General features: G+C 45.7%; 1 pseudogene; it reads left to right on the top strand.

The window, feature by feature from the left end:
- Positions 1-2,476: 2,476 nt before the first annotated feature.
- LOC118001279 lies at positions 2,477-3,262 on the top strand (annotated as a pseudogene).
- Positions 3,263-5,727: the final 2,465 nt, after the last annotated feature.

The following is a 5,727-nucleotide window of genomic DNA, read 5'->3' as shown; positions in this document are numbered from 1 at the left end:
TGGAGGTGAGTTCTGTTAGGTGCAGCTGCTGACAGCTTTGTTCGGAAGAGGTAGTGCGGAGGCCCAGGCTTGGTCTAGAGGTGGCCGCAGAGAGGAACTGGGCAAGGCAGCCGAGGGTACAAGCACACAAGGTGTTATATACAGCCTGAGTGTTTGTGTGCCTCTGGAACTTCATGTGTGGAAACCCTAGTCCCAGTGTGATGGTGTTTGAAGATAGGCTTTTGGGAAGTAATTAGGCCATGAGGGTGGAGCCCTCGAGATGGGATTGGTGCCCATATAAGAACTTGTTCCCTCTTTGTCTTTTATGAGAGCAAACAGAGAGAAGGCAGCTATCTATAATCTGGAAAGCAGGTTCTCACCAGACACCTGATCTGCTGGCTCCTTGATCTCGGACTGCTACCCTTCAGAACTGTTGAGAAATCAATGTTTAGTGTTTAAGGCACCCGGTCTATGGTATTTGTTACAGCAGCCCCAACAGACTGAGACAGAAGGCCTCCCAGAGAAAGTTCTTGAGGTGAGCCTTAAAGAATGAGGAGGTGTTTGACAGGCAGATGGTGGGGAGAACAGAGGCTCAATCTTAGGAGAATGGTAAGCACCTCATTATGGGCAAGTGTTAGAGAGAAGAATGGCCAGAGGTGAGGCTAAGCAGGGACCACAGTATTGGCCTGGTGGGCTTTACTAAGAGCTTTGTGATTTGTCTTGTATCACTGGGCCTTACTGAAAAAGTTCTGAAGTGATGAAAAACTTTTATATTTTTGACAGGTCATGCAGGTTTCTGGGTTTGGGATGGATTGATGGGAGGGGAGGGGGGAGTGGGCAGAATAGAGAACTGAAAGTGGAGGTAAAGAGATCATTTAGGAGGTGTTTGTAACATCCAGACATGAAATATTAAGAAGCTGAGCTAAAGTAGTGTCCCTGGGATTGGAGAAGAGGGGGTCTATTTCAGAGATATTTAAGGTGTAGCCCTGGCAGGTCTTAATGAATGATTAAATACAGAAGAAAAAAGAAGACTAAAGTGCCTACAGACTTCTGGCTCAGATGACAGGGCATGTGGTGATGTGTACAACCAGGACAAGGTATATGGGGGAAGGAACTGGTTTTGGGAACAGGGAGGGAGAGAAGAACAGGCAAAGACAATGGATTTTCTTTTTTCTTTTTTTTTTTTTTTAAAGATTTTATTTATTTATTTGAGAGAGAGAATGAGATAGAGCATGAGAGGGGGAAGGGTCAGAGGGAGAAGCAGACTCCCCGCTCAGCAGGGAGCCCGATGTGGGACTCGATCCCGGGACTCCAGGATCATGACCTGAGCCAAAGGCAGTCGCTTAAACAACTGAGCCACCCAGGCGCCCCAAAGACAATGGATTTTCTATTGGAGTTCTGACAGTGTCTGTTATGGGTTCAGTTGTGTTTCTCTGAAATTCATGTATTGAATAACCTCCAATACATCAGAATGGGAACTTTTTTTGGAAATAGGGTCTTTGCTTCAAGTTAAGATGAGGTCATTAGGGAGGGCCCTAATCCAATGTGCCTGGGTCCTTATAAAAAGGGGACATTTGGACACAGAGACGGACATGTGCACAAGAACATCATGTGAAGATGAAGGCAGAGGTTGGGGTGATGCATCCACAAGCCAGGGAACTCCAGAAGCTAGAAGAGAGACCTGGAACAGATTCTTCCCAACACCTTCAGAGGGAACGCGGCTCTGTCAGTACGTTGATTTTGGACTTCTGGCCTCCAGAATTGTGAGACAATACATCTTATTGTTCTAAGACACCCTGGTTTTGGTACTTTGTTACGGTAGCCCTAGCGAACTAATATAGTGACCAATGACTATCCAACCGGAGATGTCTGGGAGTCGGTTGATGCCTGGGAGTCAGTTGATGTATAGGTCTGGAGTTCAGGAGGTAGCATTAGGCCAGTGATGGAGTCATCCCGCCCTACCAGTGTGGTGGACATGTGACATTTATATGTGATCGTTATCCTTTCCTTTTAGAGAGACTTCTCCACCACTCCTTGTGGTCTCAGTGGAACCGACATCATGGGGCCATCTACTCCAGCTTGCAGGCATGGTCTATCTGTAGCAGGAAAAGAATGCAGGGAACACTGAAAGAGAAACCAAAGCATGCAGATAAAACAAGTGGTCAGAGATAAAATGTCCTGATAGAGTTGAGCCCTGGATTCTAGTCCTTGGGGCCCAAATTCTTACAGATCTAGGAATTCCATGAGCTATCCCGGCGGTATCCTTTCCAGCTATTCGAGGCAATTCTTCATCTGCTTCTGAGAGTTTAAGTTGTCACCTGCCTTCAAAAGAATACAGTTGTCCAGCCCACTGGCTGCTCTGAAAAGCCATCTTGGCATTGTTCCCGAGTCCCGCTCCCCGTTGGCTGCAACCACCCCGCCACCGCGGACTCCCGCAGCTTTCCCACCCGAGTCCTTGAACTGATCCGCTGCATCGGATCCCCCGGCGTGCCCCATCATGTCAGACGCGGCCGGGGACACCAGCTGCGAGATGACCACCAAGGACTGAAAGGAGAAGAAGGAAGTCGTGCAGGAGGCAGAGACTGGAAGAGACGCGCCTGCTAATGGGAACGCTAGTGAGGAAAATGGGGACCAGGAGGCCGACAAGGAGGTAGATGAAGAAGAGGGAGAAGGGGGGAGGAGGAGGAAGGCGACAGTGAGGAAGAGGATGGAGATGAAGTGAGGAGGCCGAGGCAGCTACGGGCAAACGGGCAGCTGAAGATGATGAGGATGACGATGTCGACACCAAGAAGCAGAAGACTGATGAGGATGACTAGACAGCAAAAAGGGAAAAGATAAACTTAACACACAAAAAAGGCCACCGGGACCTAGTCACCCTCCACTTCCCATTTCAGAGTCTAAACGCGGTCACCTTCGAGTAGAGAGTCCCGCCCGCCTGCCGAGCGCGGGCAGCGCCACCCGCGGACGACACCCGCTCCCTCTGCCACCCAACGGAAACCACAACGTGAATCTGCAACAGGGGAGGAGAAAAGAACCCAAACTTCCAAGGCCTGCTTTTTTTCTTAAAAGTACTTTAAAAAGGAAAATTTGTTTGTATTTTTTATTTACATTTTATATTTTGGTACATATTGTTAGGGGTCAGCCATTTTTAATGATCTCGGATGACCACACCAGCCTTCCGAGCGTTCTCTGTCCTACTTCTGACTTTACTTGTGGTGTGACCATGTTCATTATAATCTCAAAGGAGAAAAAAAAAAACCTTGTAAAAAAAGCAAAAACAACAAAAAAAACAATTTTATTCCGAGCGTTCCAGTAACTTTTTTTGTGTATGTACTTAGCTGTACTGTAAGTAGTTGGTTTGTATGAGATGGTTAAGAAGGCCAAAGATAAAAGGTTCCTTTTTTTCCTTTTTTGTCTATGAAGTTGCTATTTATTTATTTTGGCCTGTTTGATGTATGTGTGGAAACAATGTTATCCAACAATAAACCGGAATTTTATTTTGCTAAGTTGTTCTAAAAAAAAAAAAAAGAATACAATTGTTCATCACAATCATGAGAGTGGATGAGGCAGTGCATGTAGAATGAGAAAAGAATCAAAGTGGAACTCTGGGAACCCCAGAGAGGAGGAGGCCAAGAAAGGATGATGAGAGGTGGGACTACACAGAAGATAAGGGAGAAGAACAGTGCTTCATGGTTCCAAAAGGGAATATGAAAAAAGAAAAGGAGACGTTATACATAGTAGAAGTTGAGTCAAGTAAAGGATAAAAACATAACCATGGGGTCTGTCCTCTAGAAAACTGTATTAGTTTAACATTACTGTATAATGAATCACCCCCAAATTTAACAGCTTAAAACAGCAAACATTTATTATTTTGCAGTTTCTGAGGGTCAGGAATCCAGAAGCAGCTTAGCTCGGTGGTTCTGGCTCAGAGTCTCTTGTGAATTTGAGGTCAAGTTGTCAGGCAGGGCTGCAGTCTCTGGAGGTTTGACTAGGACTGGAGGGTCAACTTCCAAGATGGCCACTCACATGACTGTTGGTTGGAGGCTTTAGGTCCGTCCCTGTGGGCCTCTCTAAGGGATTGCTCAAGGCGTAGTTTTCTCCATAGCAAATGATCCAAGAACGGAGGTCTTTTTATAACCAAATCTTGGAAGTGATATAACCAACCATTTGTGCCATATTCTATTCACCTGAAGCACATCTCTAAGTATAAACCATGGCCAAGAGAAGGGACATTACACTCCACTTCTTTAGAGGAGAAGCATCAAAGAATTTGTGGATATATATTCAAAACTACTTCAGAATCCTTGGGTGATTTCTGCTGGAGCTTGTCAGGGAAGTGGATAGAGAGAAACTGTGTGAGGTGAAGTCAATATCACACTTTCTAGAAATTGGCTATAAAGAAAGAAGAATAACTTCATAGTTGAAGGAGGAAGTTTTTTTTTTTTTAAGATTTTTTATTTATTTATTTGACACAGAGAGAGAGAGAGACAGCTAGAAAGGGAACACAAGCAGGGGGAGCGGGAGAGGGAGAAGCAGGCTCCTGGCTGAGCAGGGAGTCCGTTGCGGGGCTGGATCCCAGGACCCTGGGATCATGACCTGAGCCGAAGGCAGATGCTTAACGACTGAGCCACCCAGGCGCCTGGTAGGAGGAAGTATTTTTAAACCTCCTATATTATCTATTTGTTAGTACAGGGACTGTACTTTTATATATTTATAGGCCCCCAAATATTAACTGAATTCAACATGGGTTAAATAGGTTTCGATTTGGGAATGTACTTTCCCACAGAACTGCCTTCCATAGGAAGTGGGGCAACCACACAAAAACCTATGTAACCCGTGTTCTATTTACGGGGCTATGTGGAGCCAGTGCTGTCAGAGACTCTGCTCACTGTTGTGTAGGGTCTGTCACCAGGTAGGACCTGCTGCCCCCTTCTGCAAGGATCTCCAAGGGCACCACTATGGGAATGCCAGACACAGCTCTTTGCCGGTAGACTGCAATGTTATACAGAGTCTGCTAACATCTTTCTGTAAGAAAATGTCCTCTTAGCAATCCAATTTGCCATCAGCTGGAGCACTTCTCTGTCTCCGGGGCTCCAAGCAATACTTCCTGGGCTCGGGTCCTTGGTGGGATCGTGCCTTTGCAATGAGGAAGAGGAAAGAAGGCATAATATGAGAAGAAGGAAAGGAAGTAAGGGATGTAGGGTTGATGTGAATCAAAAACTTTATGTACCTGTTACTTGGCTTCTCACAGTCATCTGGAGAAGTGGGTCTTATTTTACCATGTTTAAAAACAAAGTAACTGGAGCCCTTGGGTGGCTTAGTTGGTTAAGCATCTGACTCTTTTTTTTTTTTTAAAGATTTTATTTATTTATTTGACAGAGAGAGACACAAGGGAGAGAGGGAACACAAGCAGGGGGAGTGGGAGAGGGAGAAGCAGGCTTCCTGCTGAGCAGGGAGCTGGATGCGGGGCTCGATCCCAGGACCCCGGGATCATGACCTGAGCCAAAGGCAGATGCTTAACGACTGAGCCACCCAGGTGCCCCAAGCATTTGACTCTTGATCTTGGCTCAAGTCTTGAGCCAAGACTCACCAGGGTCATGAGCTCAAGTCTGGTGTTGGGCTCCACACTGGGTGTGGAGCCTGCTTAAATAAATAAGTAAATAAGTAAGTAAATAAATAAATAAAAATGAAGAAACTGAGACATAGCTGTAAAATACTGGCCAATTGTAGAGCTACATACCAAAATAA

Source organism: Mirounga leonina, unplaced genomic scaffold, assembly GCF_011800145.1.
Source record: "Mirounga leonina isolate KUSES-001 unplaced genomic scaffold, KU_Mleo_1.0 Mir_53, whole genome shotgun sequence".
Classification (NCBI taxonomy): domain Eukaryota; kingdom Metazoa; phylum Chordata; class Mammalia; order Carnivora; family Phocidae; genus Mirounga; species Mirounga leonina.
Note: the sequence above shows the minus strand (reverse complement) of the source record. Positions and strands in the feature narration are given on the sequence as shown.